The sequence below is a fragment of the Tauraco erythrolophus genome, chromosome 21 (assembly GCF_009769465.1).
Source record: "Tauraco erythrolophus isolate bTauEry1 chromosome 21, bTauEry1.pri, whole genome shotgun sequence".
NCBI classification, from domain to species: domain Eukaryota; kingdom Metazoa; phylum Chordata; class Aves; order Musophagiformes; family Musophagidae; genus Tauraco; species Tauraco erythrolophus.
This window is the reverse complement of record NC_141485.1, coordinates 10,977,025-10,996,806: the sequence shown is the minus strand read 5'-3', so window position 1 is coordinate 10,996,806 and position 19,782 is coordinate 10,977,025. Positions and strand designations below refer to the sequence as shown.

At 46.9% G+C, this 19,782-nt stretch overlaps 1 protein-coding gene across 1 annotated transcript in view; it reads left to right on the top strand.

Moving 5' to 3' along the window:
- The window catches only part of LOC147527292 (S-adenosyl-L-methionine-dependent tRNA 4-demethylwyosine synthase TYW1-like), a 121,880-nt gene that overhangs the window by 66,435 nt on the left and 35,663 nt on the right, over positions 1–19,782 (top strand). The window lies entirely within an intron of this gene.

The following is a 19,782-nucleotide window of genomic DNA, read 5'->3' as shown; positions in this document are numbered from 1 at the left end:
GAGCATGTCTTCCCTCTCTTATTTGCTGATACTGTGCTCTGATGGAAGCAAGGACTTCTGTTTACTGATTTGGCAGGAGTTGACGTTACCTGCTGAGATGAACAGACAAAAGAGACTGTTGCATTTGAATAATGAGTTTTTCTGCCCTCTGAGATGACAGTGTTGGACCATTTTCTGCCAAACGTACTTAGAGTAGTAGATCTGGGAGACTCATTGTGATTGAGTGACACTTCCTTCTGCACAGGCACGTGGGTGGCTTGGTCAAGCAGTTTGTGTGCGAGGACACCGGCTGATCTTGTTGAGCAAAGTCTCGGGCCGGGCTCTGAGCTTACTGAAATTGGCTACAAACTTACTACGTACTCTGTGTAGAGTAGAGGAGGCTGTGGAAAGAAGGGGATCTAAAACATCGAAGGCAAAAATACTGAAAAAATTCTTTTGGCAGCTTGCTTTTGCCCATGATTTCTTTCCTTCTGCCTCTGTTGACTCTGGAATAGATACGGTTCATTTGTTGCTGTGTGTTGTCAGAAATTTCCTTGCAAAGAATTGAAGGTGAAAGCATTGGCAAGTCTGTCCATACGGCTAAAAATACTCTGGCCAAGGTGACGAGGAGAGGAAAAGAAGCTCAACTAGCAGGTGCGTTTTCTCCTCAAAGAACTGCACTTTGAAGGGTCCTTGAAACACTGATAACACAGAGCAAATTAACAGTTGCTGCAGTGGGTAATACGCTGTTCTGGCGGCCGCTGCTCAGCTGCATATTGCGTCATCACACGTGGAGGACAGCAAAAGGTCTTGGGGAAAGCTGCTGTTTGGTAGGCTTTGGTTTCATAGATTTCATAGATTTCATTTCATAGATTTCTAGGTTGGAAAAGACCTTAGAGATCATCGAGTCCAACCATCCCTAATCCCCATTAAACCATATCACTAAGGAGATCATCCACCCTATTCTTAAACACATCCAGGGATGGGGACTCAACCACCTCCCTGGGCAGCCTTGGTTCTGGTACCCCAAAATTGCCTTGAACCGCTTCTGGGCAGAAGCGCTTTTCTGTTTCGCGTCTGAGCACGTTGCTTCGTGTTCACCTGCGGTGCTGAGCACCGTTCTGTAGGACTGCGGTGAAAGGTGGTGAAAGCTAATGCCATCTGCTGATTCTTGAGAAATAAATCTCCTGTTTCAGAATAGGTGGGGAAGTGCTGCTGCGTTGTGTTGGGAAAGTGATGCTAATATATCTGGAAACAAAGTACAAGTCCCGTATTTTCACGCTGCCTGACAGACCATCCAGGCTCATTCCGTTCTCCTGAGACTGAGACCAGCGGGCATTGCCGCCGGTGTGAGTCACTGCTAGCAGGAATCATGGATAGGTTTGATCTATGCGCATTTAAATAATAAAAGTGGTCGAAGGGAGTTTTTAAAACCAAGTTTTTGTGTGTTTTGGCCTTGCTGTGCTTGCCGTTGTGTCGTTTGCAAAGTGCTGTTCCTGCAGAGTTGCCCTGCTCACTCGCGTGTCTGCTGGCTGTCCCAACGCTCTGTGCTCGGTGCTGCAGGGATGGGTGCGTGGAGACAGGTCCTGCTGCAAAATGTTGATAATCCAAACAGATGAGTGGGAGAAAGAAAGAGGAGAGGACACGGTCCTGGGTGAGAAAGGAGTGGGGATGTTCATCTTGGCTCTTCTCTTTCGTGCCACTGATAAGCAAGCTGATTCTTGTTAAAAATAGAGATGGAGGGGCCTGGGCAAAGAGGTGAGTTTCAAATCTGTTGCTTAGTGAGGCAGTTATGCTGATAATGGATTTCATGATTTTAACTGGAGTTCTGCACAAAGTTCTTGAGCCCTTAATAAAGGAGTGAATTTAATAATGAATTGTTCCCAGTATGATTTGACAGCGTCATACTGCATGTTGGTGATTAGTTGCTGCAGCATTTTCGAAAGAAGTTCAGGAGTAAAAGATCTTTTTGATGTTTTTCTGCAGCAAACAGCAAGAAACCCCCTCTTTGTCCACTACTATTTGAAGTAAGTTTCATCCTTTCTAGAATGTTACTCATAGAAATGATCTTTGTGTTAAATTTTCTATGCGAAGAAATATTGTTTTTGAGAGAGGAGTTCATGTTAAACAGCAGGTAGACTCCCAGAAGTCTCCATTTGTTTCTTGCCATATGTCTTCTGCCCTCCAAATTAAATTGAGAGGAAAAAGAAAAACGTTAACATGTGTGATTTAGAGTGTGCCCTTTCCAAACATCACGTTTGAGAAGTCTTGTAGTCCTGTCCTCTGACAGCTTTGAGTTCACAAGAACGATTGAGAGGTGACTTGACTTGATCAGCAAGCCCTTGGAGGAAGCACTGAGGATGTGAGTCCTTATTCTCATTGTAAGGATGAGACATCTCTGTTCTAGGGGTTGAAAGGCTTTTCTTCCAGCCATTGCTGCTTCATAATGCTGTGTCTAACTGAGAAGTGAGGTACAAATTAATAACGAGGGTCCAGAAGCTCAGGAGGTAAGAGGTAGATTTTTCCATCCTTTGAAGTTTTTATGATCAAGTTGATGCTTTTCAAAAATACCAGACGTGCTGTCTGAGCAAGAAAATAAGGAACTGATGTTCTGTGAGCTCTCGTCTTATGATCACTTGTGATCCATTTGTGTTTTGACTTTGTGCTCCGTTTCCCTCAGTGTTACTAGACCAGGTTCTGTAGGTTGAGAAACTTTGAAAAGTGTTGTTCTTGTTGTTGTCATCCATAAATCACCAAGTGTTTTCCCAAGCGTTTGGGATGTTGACTGAGACAAATGGGAATCCCCCACTGTGTGGCTGATAAATGAAATGGGGACGCAGTGACCCACTACGGCAAAAGTGCTTACAGATTTCTACCCGAGGACATTAAAATAACTGGAGAAAAGATGGTGATGGACATACCAGCAGAACATGCCCCCTTCCTGGTTCAACATTACATTGCAGCATCTCTGAGCACGCTTTTTTCCACCTGTTATGAGAGTAAGACAACTCTTGAAGCCAGTGGCTGCTGGTCCATGGAGGTTCACGGGCTTGATGAGCACTGGGAACACGGTCCCTGGTGTCTCTCATGTGCTCTGAGGAGCACTCTTCCAACCTTGACGTGGTGTCACCTCTTCTGTCTGTGTCTTCTTGACTTAATCATGATAAATCCTGTCCAATCCGCTCGATACACTGTACCTTATAGTACTTGCTGTGCTGCCAGACACCGAGTAGGCATTGCTGAACTGCCCTAACTTTCAGAGGACAGGTGCCAATGTTCTCTTAAACAGATTGGAGTCATGCACAAAGCAAACCCGGAAAAAACCCTTTAGGTTAATAGATGTTATGGCACTGCAGGAACTGATGATGAAGCAGAACCTTATCCTTCCCGTCCTTCCAGGAGGGTCACAAAAAGCAAAAGAAACAGCTTATTGGCACTTTTCTGGCATTCAGTTAGGCTCGTGTCTTTAGACATCACGTGCGACTCTTGCTTTAGATCTTGGGTGAAACCTTGCCTTCAGTCTTCTTCTGCTTCAAGGGAATTAAGGTTTGATAGAATAACAGGGTCACGGCTCTGTGGGCAAGGTGTAGCAAAAGTCTGTCTTTTTTATTTTTCTTTTTTCCCCTCCTTTTTTAATAAAGGATCAAAAAGAGAAATTCTTAGCTCTCCTTGTCCTAGGACATCACATATTTGAGAGTACGTGGATTTAACGGAGCACTGGAACAGGCTGCCCAGAGAGGTTGTGGAGTCTGATCTAGGTGGTCCTGCTCCAGCAGGGGGATTGGACTAGATGATCCTTTGAGGTCCCTTCTAATCCCTGACATTCTGGGATTCTGGGATTCGGTGCCTGTGGCTGTGTACTCCTTGCTGGAAGGTGCTATAAGTGGTTTGTCCAGAGAAAGGTGTGAAATATAAAAATGCCTCCTATTACCATCTTCCAGGTCTGCATTTGCACGCTGCTCACAGGTAGTTCCTTTTACATCTCTGGATGAAGATGTGAGCTTGCGTATTAAATGTTGTCAGGCATGCATCTGGTGCTGTTTACTTTAGTCCCTTTTTTTTTTTTTTCCCCCCAACGTGATCTTTTCTTCCAAGTTACCCTTGGCTTCTGTGTGATTACAATCGTAGCGTAAATACATTGAGTTACATCTTAAGCGTGTTTTAGTGCTTATTATATAATGTATGGCAGTAACAATTGCTTTTATGAAAAGAGCACATTTGATTTGCATGGAGATTATTTATGTGATTACTGGAGGAGGAGGGCTAGATGTAGATGTAGAGCCTGGTCTGATGTTGCTGAGCTAAGTGACTTTTTAAGGAGAATTTAAATGTGAAATTTGCAACAGATGTTAGAATCAGTAATCAATTTTGCCACTGTAAATTTAGAAGAATTTGACTCTTCTGCACAGTAAATGCTCTCCACCATCTGTGTGCTTGTTCTAATGGTTTTGCTAATGAGACTTCTGGTGTAAGCTTTTTGAAATGCAATGATGAGTGTTACAAAGGTATGGTGTTTAATATTAAGTTATTGTCTCTGAAATACATCATCTCCTTTCAGCTCAGCTTACAGCAAGCAGCAATCCAAATGAGGCTTCAGCGAGATTCTTGGCTGCAGGGGGAATGAAATCTTATTTCTTCTGTCTGTTCCAGTACCTCTTGGTTTGCTTGCGGGCAAGAAAAGGGGAAAAATGTTCATAAACACACTTCACAATCAAAATATGTTATTCCAAGCTGCTGGTTGTTACTGTGTGTCTCCTGAAGACAGGATAGTGGGGCTGCGGGCAAGGCAGGGTGCCTCTGGCCACCCAGCGAGCCTGAGGCAGAGGTGGGGGTAAAATCCATGTTGTCTTAGTCCTTGCCCAATGCTTTGTCTGTGATCCCACATCAGTCTCCTCCTCATCACTGCCTGGTGTTTTGGGGTAGCCAGGCCTGTGAGCTCTTCATTTGCTGCTCGTTCATGCCAAGGGAGCAGTTACAGCTGCAGAGAGGCTGCCCAGCTGCCACCCTCGTTGTTGGTAGGAGGCACTTCTCCCTCTTCATAGAATCATAGAATGGTTCAGGTTGGAAGGGACCTCAAAGATCATCTAGTTCCCACCCCCCTGCCATGGGCAGGGAAATCCTCCACTACACCGGGTTGCCCAAAGCCTCATCCAACCTGGCCTTGAACACTGCCAGGGATGGGGCAGCCACAACTTCTCTGGGCAACCTGTTCCAGTACCTCACCACCCTCAATGTAAAGAATTTCTTTCTTATATCTAACCTAAATCTCCCCTCTTTCAGTTTAAATCCGTTGCCCCTTGTCCTATCACTACACACCCTTGTAAAAAGTCCCTCTCCACATCTTTTCCTTTTCTTCCCACGTCTTTTGGAAATGGGCTCTGACCTATGAAGTGTAAATGGGAGAAACAGAGGGTGCTGCCTCCTCTTCCTCTTCCAAGTTCACTCTTCTCTTTCACTCCTTCACCAGCACGCGTTATTTAGCTTGCCTGGCTTGTCTCCTACTTGACATTTAGGAAGCATTTGCTGTTCTTACCCTTGAATAAACATGATTTTTCTTTTGCCTTGAGCTCTTCCTAGAGGCTGCACGAGAGGTGCCAGACCTGGCTTTTGGAGAACTTGGTTCAAACTAGTCTCTGTTCCCCTTTCCAGCCCTTCTGTTGTTTAGTAACCGGATCACTAGTGAAGGACTGCTCTGTTCCCTGGGGCTTGGCTCTGGGAGGCAGAGCACCCAACTACTGCAATAGGTTCTGTGGTCTTGGGGACATCTTCTCAGGTTTTCAATCTCTAGTTGTGAAATAGAGCAGGAGTCTTGATGTAAAAAGCACCTTGAGAAGACAGAGCATGCGTGTGTTCACGTGAACTCTTAAAAAGAGTAAGCCTCAAATTCTGCTTGTGGCAGAGAAAACTTGGATTTGCGCTGTATTTTAGAACATGTTTTTATTTAAGCCTATAAAGTTGAAGTCACTGGGCCAAATGCCATGGATTGGGATTATGCAGAGCATTGCATAATATTCCGTTCTGTTAAATGCATTAGCTGTTGGATTTCTCTACTCACTGACCGATTATCAATGCCTCTAGCATGATGATTCAGACAAGAAGCATTTATTGGGTTCATTGAATCTATTCATTGGAGGTTTCAGGAAAGATGAGCTGACAATGCATCTGCAAGAGTGATCTGTTTTCTCACCTCGGACGGTGAGTGCGTAATTGGGGCAAAAACACTGTGAACAAGAAAATGGATTTTATGAGAGTGTGGTAACGGGTGTGCTGGTGCTCCTCTGAAGCAGAGGGAACATATCCATGGACTCGTGCAAGGCAAATGAAATCAGGAAGACTTACTGCTTTGGAGGAGGTGAGAAATCCTCTCATAAAGGGTTAGCTACAACGGATTGAGTAGTGCAGCTGTGTTGGGATGAGAGAGGCCAGGCCGCTGGGTCCAGGCTTGCCAAAGTGGCTGGAGTGGCATATGGACTGGGTTCCCCAGGGCTGTTTGGTGCTGTGTGTCCTCTGGTGGGGTGGGCTTAAAGAAGGCTCCCGTCTGCTTCAGGGTGAGATCAGTGTGCTTGGCTCGAACTGCTGCTGAAGGTGATTTGACTGAATTTAGTTGGCTTGGGGCTGAAGCAGCCGAGAGGAGCGCTCGGTCCCTCCCTCCGGTTCTCCTATAGGGCAGGATCCTGCAGCAGGTGGGTGGCGATAGAGCTCAGGGAACGGTCGCGTCTTCAGTGCTCTGCTTGTCAATAATCATCTTCCTCAGCTCCCGTTTCAGCTTCTTTGGGTTACCTGAGTGCCAGCGAGAGCACAATCTGACTCTGAGCTTCCTTCGTCAGGTTGACGTTTAGCAATAAACCAGCTTATGCAAAGCAGTGCTGTTTCCCCTTGGCCGTGTAGGTGGTTGTGCCTTGGCCATGCTCCTTTGTACGACTCTCCACCCTTAAAAATCCAAAGGGAGCTGGTGGTGTGAGTTGGGTATTTGTTGCTTTGGACACTTTCTGGTGGGTGTTTCTGATGGCTGTGATCAGTGGGGTGGTCTCAGACCTCCCAAACCACGTGCCCCATCTGTCATTTCCGTAGCTGCTGAAGTAACCCAGCTGGAGCCTTGTTGACTTGCAAGTTGTGTGCTTGAGAGCCAAGTCCTGCATTTTCTCGCTCCTTGGATGAAACTGCTGTTAGATTTGCCAATGTAAGAGATGCAGGAACTACAGCACACGACTTCAGATTCTCCTCTGAAGCTGCTAAATTGCTGGAGCATCTTTCATATAAATTTTTGGAGTTTATTGTCTTGTACATGCTTGAATACAGAAAGCCAGTAATTAGTAGCAGTGACAAAAGGTCAAAGCAAACTGGCAAATCAGAGGTGATTTATTTTTCATTTTTTACACAATTAAGGCCTTTGTGATGGGTGAGCTCGGCTTCCATCAAATTTATTCAGCCATTTCGAAGTGCAATAGTCGGGCACAATTACTGTGCTGACTAATTTGGGCATCTCCCTTTCTTATTATCCCAGAAGAGCACTTGGCTGCTCCTAAATCTGTTTGATGGAGGAACTGATATTAGATGCACTGTAAACGATCTCCTCTAACTGCTTAGTTGTAAAACCAGAGGAGCATAGAGAGTACAGGTGGTGGTGAGTCCTGGAACTGGAGAGTTGATGATCCATAGTGCTAATGCAACTGTTTACAGACCTGTAAAAATGTGTCTCTGCTTCATTGTGTTTATTTCATTCTGGCTTTGTCTTGAAATTTGCTTAATGATCTTGAGGAGCTTTATCTCCCCATAGGGCTCTTCTCCTATTTCCACAGTAAGTTGGACTTTTAAGAATCTGAAGGCTTTTTGTAGAGACTAGGACTTTAAAAGAATGCTTTAATTCAAGATGTCAAAGTTTCAGATGATATCAAGCATGTATCTCCCAAGGTGGGCTCCTCAAGTGGGACGAGAAGTTGTTGCACTGAGGGTCCAGAGACACTTAGAACTCTGTTAAACTCTGCGTTGCTTTTTTTTTTTTTTAAGAAACAATGTAATTTTTATATCCGTATATCAGGCTCATGGATACCTTTGAAATGTGCAGGATTTTATTACTCTTCCAGATTGGATTTGGACCCCTTTCCAGAAGGTAAAGACTGCATAGTGTAGTGTCGAGGTTTAACCTGGCCAGGCACTGAGCACCGTGCAGCTGCTCGCTCGCCCTCCCCCACCCCTTGGGAAATGGGGAAAAGGGAAGGAGACTTGTGAGTTAAGAACAATTTAATAATTAAAATAAAATTAAAACTAATAATGACAATAATAATAAAAATTATAATATATAGAGATGAGTGATGCACAGGGAAATTGCTCAACACCCAGCCCAGCCCCAGCTGGTGATCCTGAAGACAACAGATCCCAAAAGCACAATCCTAGAAGAGAGAGAGCCCCAAAGAGAGATCTGAAGAGAGAGCGTTTCTGGCCAACTCTCATCTATATCCTGAGCATGACGTTGCATGGTATGGAATATTCCATTGGCCAATTTGGGCCTCAATCCTAAACCTAAGTTCAAATCCTAAGCCAGGAGTTGTGGGTCCTTTGCTCCAGCCATGCTCCCTCCAGGCTTGTTGTGCACCTGCACCCTGGCAAAACATGGGAAGTCAAAAAGTCCTTGATGTCTTAACACACTGATGTTTATAGTTGTTGTTATCAAGATTCTTCTCATACCAAATCTCAAACTAAATCTAAAATACAGTGTTCTTCTAGCTACTAAGAAGAATCATAGAATCATAGAATCATAGAATGGTTAGGGCTGGAAGGGACCTTCAAAGGTCATCTAGTCCAACCCCCCTGCAAGGAACAGGGATATCTCCAACTAGATCAGGTTGCTCAGGGCCTCGTCCAACCTGGCCTTGAATGTCTCCAGGGATGGAGCATCCACCACCTCTCTGGGCAACCTGTTCCAGTGTTCTACAACTCTCATGGTAAAAAATTTTTTCCTAATATCCAATCTGAATCTACCTCCCTCTATTTTAAAACCATTACCCCTTGTCCTATCACAACTGGCCCTCCTGAACAGCCTTTCCCCATCTTTCTTGTAGGCCCCCTTGAGGTACTGGAAGACCGCTATAAGGTCACCCCGGAGCCTCCTCTTCTCCAGGCTGAACAGCCCCAACTCTTTCAGCCTGTCCTCATAGGAAAGGTGCTCCAGACCTCTTATCATCTTCGTGGCCCTCCTCTGGACCCTCTCCAACTGGTCCATGTCCTTCTTGTGTTGGGGGCTCCAGAACTGGACGCAGTACTCCAAGTGAGGTCTCACAAGGGCAGAGTAGAGGGGGAGAATCACCTCCCTCGACCTGCTGGCCACGCTCCTCTTGATGCAGCCCAGGACGCGGTTGGCCTTCTGGGCTGCAAGAGCACATTGCCGGCTCATATTGAGCTTCTCGTCCACCAGTACTCCCAAGTCCTTCTCCTCAGGGCTGCTCTCGGAAAGAAGAGAAAACTAAGTCTATCCCAGCCAAAACCAGGACTCACAGCTATCTCCTTCATCCAGTGTTTGCTGGGCAGCCTTTCTGCCAATGACTCTGGCTATGCCAGAGGTTGCCCAAAAATCGAAAGTTGCCATTTTTATTCAGGGTGCCGGAGGGGCAGATACCCACCTTCCACAACAGTAGTGTGAGTTAGCAGCTGAACGTGTGCCTCAGTGGAACGGGTGAGGAGATGGTGCTCATGGCCAGCAGCGCACGCTGCCTCGCACCCGAGGCTTGCGCTCGCGCAGGTTTGTGCAGCTGGTTCTCCCCAGCTGCTCTGCAGGAACGCAGCCTGACATCTAGACCCTGACACTAGCCCTGGTTTTTGCCGTGACTTGGGATGACTTCTACGATTTGTGTTAGTTCTCTTTCCTTCTTCAGCTAGCCTCTGTTGCATTGAGCAAATCCTTCTGGTTCTGCTCTCACTGCTCCGTTTTCATGCATGGCTTCTGTTGCAGTTGTCTGTGGGGAAGCGACTTACGAATCCGATGGAGCAATACTGTACTTCAAGTGAGGTGGGGACAGCAGGATGCTGCACGGTGGCAAGTGAGAGCTCTAATGTTCTGTCTGATGCTTCAAGAGCAGCCCATCTGGTAGCTTTCAGAGATGCCTAGTTACTCTGTGCTTGTGTCTCTGCACTGTGACAGCACATCACACACAGGAGTGGGACTGAAGAGCTGAACCTTGCCCGTGACTGTCTCCCCTGGAGACGGGTATCCCCCAGCAGGTATAAGCAGTCCAGATCAGGGGTACAGACTGTGATGGTCACCCAGTGTGAAGGAGCTTGTAGAGGTTTTCAGCATGTTGAGACAGGAGAGATGGTTGCCTGCAGTGGGTTGCTGGATGTATCTTTGCGCAGCTGTAAGGGGACCGGAGTGCTGCACAAGGGTGGTGGCAGTTCCTTGGCAAGCAGAAGCGGTTCTTGCGTTGTGAGCTGCCAGTCTGCAGAGCCTCTCCAGCCCTGCTCCATGCTGCTGGGATGGCCAGCAGGGAAAACCTTCTCAGCAGATGGAAATGCTGGAGCACGGGCTGAGGAGTTCAAGCATCACTGCCCACTCTGAAGTGGTGATGCTTTACAAGTTTTCCTAGAGTATACCTGTAGGAAGGAGTCCTGTAAACCAGTGGGAACTGAAAGGAGTCCAGCTCCTTGAGGCTAAAACTCCAAGGGTGACTGCCCAAAACGAGCCAGATACAAGGCCTGGGGTTGCTGCTGAAGGGCTCCCCGTGCTGCATCTGAAAGCTCAGGTAGTGCCAGTGAGAAGTGTTTGGAGGGGAGTAACAGCAGCCACTGGCACACAGCTGTGTTTGCAGCAGGATTGATCTCCAGACCCTGAGCACGTTGCAGAGCATCACCCAGGGGCTGTTCAGGGGCTGTTTTTATGAACCTGCCCGTGCAGGGCATCATTCCCACGTGTGCTCTGATGGGCAATGTCCCCTCTCCACGTGTCACCTCCTGGCATGTCCTGCTCTGCCCCAGCACCGGGCAGCAGTGCTCTCAGTCCCCAGCTCGAGCTGGAGCTTGACTCTTTAATAGGATGAGCAGTTAAAATGTTTAAAACTTATTTACCTTTCCATAATGTTTGTTACTTTAGAGCCCAACTCCTGAGTTAGGGCTTTACATGAGCAGTAGGCTTGCCAGGATTGCTTAATCAATAAGAAAGAAATTTATTTCAGACTCCTTGTTTATATTGTTCTTTTTGTTAAATGAAATGGGCAGGATTTTTAGAAAATCGTGGTGGGGCTCTCGGTTCTATTTTTAGATGATTTGGACAAAACCCAGAAGAAAAATATTATAAATCCTTTGCTTTGCAGACTGTGAGAGTGATTTTTAACGAGGTAATTATGTTTTTATGGGGGATTAATCTCTGCTTTCATCATTTGGCTCTTGAAGTTGTATTGCTGGTTGGTTGTTCCCTGAGATAACAAATGTCAGTTTATTCTCTTAAACACAATAGCCCCTTCCCAGGCTTCAGCTGAGCCCGCGTGCCGTGCCGGTAGTCACACGTCCATCGTGTCCATGTTGCTGGCTGCTGCTGTCTGTGAGTTTTGCCCATGAAAGTGCTGACATTTTGTCAAATCATGGATTCTCTTTCTACCTTACAGATGTGATGCCTCTTCATTTTTCATTGAATTGCTCGCTCGAACCATCTTTATTATAATAAAGATGGATTATTTAAAATGAAGCTTATTCTTCTGTCCTGTGTCTCCCATTGCTGAGCAAAAAGCACTGATTTCGAGGGATATTCTTTGAGCCCTGCAGAATTTCAGTGGGATGTTGTTTTCCTGGCTGAGATTTCCAACTACAGAGGTCCTTAAGGCAGCTTCCAAGTCTTTGGCTGTGTGTACAAATAACTGCTGGGATGGCTTAAAACTGCACACCTGGCAGCTGACGTGGGGGAGACTGGGTTCCTCCGTTGGATCCAAAGTGACTTTGGTGGCTGTTCAGTTCATTCTTTAGCCAGAAGAGTTTGGCTCGAGTTGGGCTCTGTTTTTAAACTGCTCTTACCCCCTCACTTTCCTTTTTTGCACGTACAAATGCCATTCAAGTTTTTTCTTTAAGTTCCCCAATCTGTGTGTTAAAGATACTCTGCACATTACTGTTTGAGGCAAACTTTCCTCCTCGTTGCTCGTTGCTCTATTTGGGGCTCCCCTCCTTGTCTGTAGTTTGTTCTTAACATTCTCCTTCTCTCGGTTTTCTTGAAACGGTGCCTCTCCAGCACCACCACACCAGGTACCAGAGGCTGCCCTCATCTTTGGCCACACAGCCAAGCCTGAGCCGTCAGGTGATGGAGCCAGAGGGACGTGACAGCGTGAAGCTGTAGCTGGGATGTTTTGGGGAACGTGAAACAAAAGGAGGCTGTGGGAAGTCCCAGAGGGTGGTTTCAGCTCTTCCCCATCACTAGCCTGGCTCTGAATGCCTCTTCTCTTTCCCACACATGACCAGACACGAGTATGAGACGTTGAGCAACCTGGTGCAGTGGAAGGTGTCCCTGCCCATGACAGGGGGGTTGGAACTAGATGATCCTTGAGGTCCCTTCCAACTCAAATCCTTCTAAGATTCTACATCTACCCCATCCTATGACCTTGCAGGCTAAGTGGTGGCCCAGATGACAGTAGAAATGCCTACTCAGCTTAAAGAGAAAGTGTTTTTATGATCAGATCAAAGCAAGTCAGTGATTCTCCTGGATTTTGCACCTCTTTGGCAAAAAGTGCTGGTTTGCAGATGGGATGGAGCCAAGGTGGCCCAGCAGGTCAGCTGCTGGCCAAGCTTCTGTGCTCGTCCTCGCTTCGGGTTGAAGAGCAGCAGCTGGAGCTGGGCAAAGTGCTTGTCACTCGGTGCCTGCCTGGCGGGTCCCCGCTGCTGTGCCAGCTGCTGCTCCGACCCACGGGACTGCTGCCGCGCGGAACTGGAGGACGCCCGTGCAGAAAAGGTCCTGATCTCGCCTATATTTGGGAGTCTTCACAAGTGCATCACCTGCCAGGCTTCTGGTTTAAGTCCTTTCAAAGTCAGCGGGACCCAGGCACAAACTTGGAGCGTTGCTGAAGGCTTTTATCCCGGTGAAAGGGCTTTTTAGTTCCACCAGTTCAGTTTCTGCTCGGATCTGAGCCCCTCTCTGGTCCTGACGGCTCTTTGGCACAGGGCTCGGCGGGAGCGCTACCCGGGCTCGTGCGAATGCTTTTTCTGTTTGGTGTTAAACACACTCTGTTTCCCCAGGAAATGAAATACCATCATGCTGTGTGGTCTCTCTAACAGCAAGCTTGAAGTGTTTTGGGTTTTTTCGATTATTTCATGTGATCTGTTTTAGTGTTACTCTTCTATTTTGTTACATCACATCGGGCATTTTTTCCCTTGGTTTAAATTTTGCATGATAATTCCTTGAAACTAGAAATATTGAAAATAAATAAAGAATCACTGGAGTATTGTTGGTGCTGATTTACAAGCATCAATGTATTGAAAATGAGACCATGGAAAATTGGATAAGGAGCAGTCATGGTTCTGGGTTTACTTAAGAAAAACATTTTTAGGTCTCAGAAAAAAAGCTGCTGCTGTACTTTGTTTTATTTCTAGGGATGTTTAACTAAATAAACTGATTAATTTCTACTGAAGTGTGAAGCAATAAAGTAGATTACAAGCAATAGGTGGTGAGTAAAGGATGAATGATTATGGAGGGGAATGTGACTTAGGATGGTGGTTTAGGAAGGTAAGATAATAAAATCTGATTTATTTTCTCCTTGGTTTCCCATCTGGATCACTTATTCTTGTGCCTCGTACATCAGCAGGACTGCTCACAGGCTGAGGGGCTTTTCTGGTGTAAAATTCTGGCTTGGGAATTAGTGCTGATGTGCTTGTCTCACTCCAGGCTTTTCTTTTTATTTCAAGGCAGAATTTCAAAGCTGCTCAATACAAACCAGTTTCGTGTGGTATGAGAACAGTTATGTTGACTGATTTCTGTCTTTTGAAAAAAACGAGTGCAAACCAAAAGTCCATCTCTCGTGTGTTTGTCATTATTATTCATGGCAGTTTTTTCATCTTGTTCTCAAGGCTCTAGAAAAACAAAAAATTTCATATGGCTTTCAGACTTGGCACCTCAGAATAATAATACTTTATAGAGACAATTTTGCTTCTTACACAAGTATATTAAAACTGGAAGAATGACAATCTGCTTTGCTCTTTGGCCTTTGTCTAAGGGGACTGACAGGGGATCCGGGTGTCAAGACGAGATGTAGGACCAGTCCCTCATTGAATGGACACGTGCACCTTGTAATTGGTTTTGTTACCTGGTTCTCTCGCAGAGGGCAGGAATGGGTTTGGCATGAAAAGGTGGTTCCAGGTTTGTGTTTTGTTTTGTTGGGTTTTTTTAAGTTTAGATTTGTATGTTATTGTTGTGGGTTTTTTTTAAACAGCCTGATTTCTTTGGCATTAGAACTTGTGTTGTGCTGGAGCCAGTGCAAAGTCCAAAAAGAAGGTGATGGTGATGAGGTTGGTTTTCTCCTCTGTCCTCAGGGTGACGTGGGGACAACTGTTGTGCTGTAAGATCCTGGGTGAAGACTGAGGGCTTCAGTGCTGGTCTGCAGGTAGATGCTGGGGTTGAGCACTCTCACTTTCCTAGCAGTGGAATTAAAGTTCTGAGCTTTGCTCTGGTTTTACGGCAGAGTAGCTGACGTGTAAATTATCTTATGGTAATAGGCACCTTTTTTAGCAATGAAGACAAAGCCTCAACTTGCTTTAAACTGGTGTATTAATAGCAAATGCTTGAACAATGTATGTTTTTAGGAGATACCTACGTAGCATAACCTATTCAGTTTTTTTGCTTTAATGACTTTATTAGACTGAAGAAAAGAAGCTGAAAACTTTTGTGCTCTGTGCGGAGTTAATCTTTGAAGGTAAAAAACTTCCTCTGCTCTGCGAATCTGCTCAGCAGAAGGCTCTCAGCTGCTCGCAATGTGACTTTTAGGAGGATGTCATCTCTCCAGGGCCCATGTTCAGGACTGGCTGTGTAGTGATAGATGAGCCCGAAGGAAGTGATGAGCCGTTTATTTAAGGGGAGGGTCCTGGGTGCCAAAAGAATAGATTAATCTGCCATCCTTTCAAGGGCACTGAGTCTTTCCCTGATGATGTTCTTCTGGAGCGTGATGGGTGCCATGGCTCATCTGCAGGGCTTCTGGGAGCCTGGAGCCTCAGCAGTGCTGGATTCAGGAGAGGCAGAAGCACTCTGCAGTCCTTTTACAGACACTCTGTCTCCAGGCTGCACTGGAAGGGTTTGAAAAGCTGTGAGATTTGGGGAGTGTTGGCATTTGAGATTTCCTTTTGCTGAGTTTTGGGTCTTTTATGCTTTGTAGGGTTTTATGCATAAAGATTCATGTGATGGAATATGGTGAAATAGATACTTGGCTGCAGGGTGGTTTTTTTTCTGATCGCATCCCTGTGACAAGTAATTTCCAAGTGTGAAAATTGCTTCGATATCTTTATTCAGGACTCGCTCACATAGCAAGGTGTTGCATAACCCGAACAAAGGAACCGAGTTGAGTCTCTGGAGAGGACGGTTTCTCCCTTGGCAGGGGCTGCTGCTCAGAAAGGGCACTTGCCCACTGCCACTGTGCACCAGCGGGGAGCCTGCCGCGAGCACCAGCGCTGTGGGATCGTGGGTGCGTTTCAGTTTGTGTCCCAGTCGGAGCGGGTCCTTGCCAGCTCGGAAGCTCTGAGAATGCGTCGTGAAGTCGGTTTGCAAGCCGAGCCTTTCCTTGAAGGGAATGAGAAATAACTAATGAAACTAAGGAGCTGGCTTTTGAAGTGGCTTCCTGCTCATCATCTAATACCTGCGGAGGATCTGTGAAGTTGTGTGAAAGAAAGAGCAACTTCTGCTTCGTCTACACCATCATTTCTTCTCCCCCAGGAGAGCCTTTTCCTTTCAAGCAAGCAGTGTTTCTGTTGACAATATTGCTTTTGTTACTTGAGATTCGTTAGCTGCAAAAATACGGGTTTGTGTTGAGGAGCCTGTGAATGAAATGTCATTTTCTAACAATTTAATTATTTTATCTGTATCTAAGGGAGGTAGATGAGTGTTCAGAATACCAGACTTGAAGCTAGCAAGTTGAAATAAAAACCTGGGGTTTATTATGTTTGCTTCCAAACAACAAGACACTTACTCTGCTTTATCAAAAGAGCAAGTCTGAGTGACGTGATCCAAGATGAGGGTCTTGTAGGACCTCAGTGTGTGGTTTGGAGGAGGAGGTTTGTCTGCTCTTTGCCCATTGTGCCAGTCCTGCTCCCGCTGCCACCCTGCTCCGTCTGGAGATGGGGGGTGCTCCCCTGCCCCAGCCAAACTCGTGTCAATCCAGCAACCTGCCCTTTGCAGCACAGTTGACATGTTCACCCTTCCCTCTTCCTCCTGAAATTAGACCTGGGATGTTTGATGAAGAATAATTATATTTGATCTATGAAAAGATGAATGTTGAGGAGGAGGTAATTAAAAAGAAATGATAAAAAAAAAAAAAACACAGCCCTAATCCCTCTTGGTTATTGGAGTGAGAAGGGAACACTTTGTCAAACTGACATGTGAATCCTGCATTAACATCTTCTGGACCAGCGGGTGCTGGTGTCCCCTCGTGGGCTGGGTCTGAGCTGTGCTCAGTGCTTTGGCTTTGAGATTCGGCCATCGGCGAAATATGCGCGTGCGGAAAACGTTCATTTGCAAATATTATAGGACGAGGAAAATTTTAGGATGGTTTTAAAAGGAAAAGTAACCGTCTCAGAAACAGGCAGAAACGTCCGTGGTGCTGCGTGCTGTGCCGAGGGCTGGGCTTTGCCACCGGCTCGGCGTAGCCGGGGTGGCTGGGGAGGTCACCCCGCGACTCGGAGCCGGGCTGCGGGGCCGTGGCGGTGCCCGGCAGGGTGTTGTGACGGGAGCCGCAGGAGGGGCACAAGGTGCAGCAGGCTGGTGACACGGCTGTGGCTTTGCCCGAGCCCCAGTCCCCCTGCGGAGCGCGGGAAGGGGGAGCCGCGTCCCCGTCTGCCGGCCCCGATCCTGACTTTGAGCTCTGGCCATGGGGCACTGCTGTTTCCGGGGCTGGGGCATGAGATGCTCTTTTGAGACAAAAATTTTGGTCGTGTCGTCTGCTGAGTGAGAGACCAGAATCTCAGATCCAGTTAATGAAATGGTTTTTTATCATAAATATCCTTCCCTGACCCTATTCATTTGTGTGGTTTTTTTTTTTTTTCCCTCTTGTGCCTTGTTCTGGCATTCAAGGGATGCAATGCTTTTTGAGGTAACTTGCAAAGATTTTAGCAGGAATTGGCTAAAGGGAAAATACTACGTTTCCCCAGGTTGATTCTTCGTTCCTTTGTCCTGAAGTCTACTTTGTCCAGTGTTTGGGGAACAGAAGGCTGAGCTTTGTGGTTTGGGATCCTGTTAGAACAGGGTGACAGTTGCTACATAGATTTCAGAATGCAACAAGAGAGAAAGTGCGATATGTCTCATTCTTGAACACACTGCCAACACTGGTGTGGTTTCTGTGTCCTCCAAAGAGTCAACTTTGAAAAACCTGGGGGACAAGTCATTGTGTGGTATGTGCCAAAGTGGTGCTCAGTGTTTTTCCTTCTTTTAAGGTATTTCTTGGACAATATTCTGTATTTAGGTGCCTTTAATGAACCAACTACCACACACAATCGCAAAGAAACCACACTTGCTGTATTTTAGAGAAGTCTGCTGTGATAAACCTGAGCAAGCGTTTGGGAAAGCAAGAGGTGTTTGTGTAAAATTCCTCAGTTTCTACCCCTATGATCAGCATCCTGTGTGGACAAAAGCACCTTATTGTTTTTTATATTGGAGATTGTGGATTGAGAGTTGGAGAAGTTCATGAGAACTGGGCAGGCTCACGGAAACACATTGTCCTTTTGCTCCTGAGTGCTGTGCACTAGCTTGAAGGAACATCTCCCAACGTGAAGGACTCGCCATACATGATGCTGATTGTCCCTAAGCAGCAGCACAGGCCCTTCCTGGTGCTATTTTGGCAACTCTAAAGGATGGGCTTCGTGCTTCTGCCATGCGTTGTGGCCTCTGCTCATTGCCGTTGCGATGATGTGCTCTGTCAGAGTAATGTCTCCTCCTGAGTCAACTGATCTGCTAAAGGCAAGAGTACAAGCATTGCTGACCCCCGAGCTTTGGGACAGAAGGGGCATTTCCTGGCAGAGAAGGGTGGTCCTGCAGGGATGCTGCTCTCTGGGGCATGGAGCATGAGTGGGTACCTGGAGGAACCCAGCAATGGTGCTGCTTAACCCCTTGGGAGGCTGTTGAGATTTTTGCCAGGATCTGACTCCTCCATCCTTATCCCTCCTGGCTGCATGGAGAAAGCGATGTGACCCTCCAGCCACGAAGCAGTTTTGTTGCGTGCCTTGCAGAGAGAGGTAAGTGAGATGACCCCTCTTCTGCCGCTCAGCTGCAGATCGGAGCAGAAACATTGAGAAGTCCAGCTCAATGTTCTGCTGTGGAGAAGACCGGTTGCACCTGGAGTGCAGCCAAAGAGGTTTCATTTGGCTTTTGAGTGTTCTCAACTGGAAAAAATAACACTTTAATAGTAATTTGTTCTATTTCTGCGATCAGCTCTTCGTAGAGTGTGCTCTTCAACTGTGATCTCAGTCAGGACAAGGCTGAAGATTACTGCTGAACGCTGTCCTGTTGCCTGGGCTGGAGGAGCACAAACAGCGCTCAGAGCATTGCGTTGGAGCGAGGATGCATCCTGCTTTCCATGCAGACGTGCAGGCATGGTACCATATAACTGCTCTGATGAACTCCGTGTTTTTCATGGTATTCTGACTTTCCTGACCTTGAACAGATCTGCTTCAGCGTACTCAACTGCTCTTCTCTCTGCTCCCAGTTTTTCGTTGAGGTCTGAATTGCTGGTTGTTTAATCTCTCTTAATTATCACAGAATGGTTTGGGTTGGAAGGGACCTTAAAGATCATCTAATTCCAGCGCCCCTGCCATGGACAGAGACACCTTCCACTACACCAGGTCGCTCAAAGCCTCGTCTAGCCTGGCCTTGAACACTTCCAGGGATGGGGCAGCCACGGCTTCTCTGGGAACCTGTTCCACTGCCTCACCACCCTGAGAGGGAAGAATTTCTTCCTTAGATCCCATTGAAATCTCCCGTCTTTCAATTTAAAGCCATTGCTCCTTGTCCTGTCACTACACGCTCTTGTCCAAAGTCCGTCTCCAGCTTTCTTGTAAGCCCCCTTTAGGTACTGGAAGGCTGCTAGAAGGTGTCCCCAGAGCCTTCTTTTCTCCAGGCTGAACAACTCCAACTCTCTCAGCCTGTCTCTATAGCAGAGGTGCTCCAGCCCTTGGATCATCTTCGTGGCCTCCTCTGGACCCGCTGCAACAGCTCCATGTCCTTCTTGTGTTGGGACCCCAGAGCTGAAGGCAGCACTGCAGGGGGGTCTCACGAGAGCAGAGCAGAGGGGCAGAATCCCCTCCCTCGCCCTGCTGCCCACGCTGCTTTGGATGCAGCCCAGGACACGGTTGGCTTTCTGGGCTGCCAGCGCACGGTGCCGGCTCATGGTGAGCTTCTCCTCACCCAACACCCCTAAGTCCTTTTCCTCAGGGCTGCTCTCCATCCATTGTTATAACCTGATGAGCGACAGGGCTCCCGCTGCGGCTGTATTTAGGCTGCTCGGCTGCAGTGTGTGGTCTGTTGCCCTCCCAAATTGTTTTGTGCTGATGATCGTCTGATCTAAGGGAATCTTCTCTAACAGCCAGTGCTTGTAGTCCTTCCTCGTGGAGATCATCTGCATGCTGCCCTTGGTTCTCCTCCTGAAA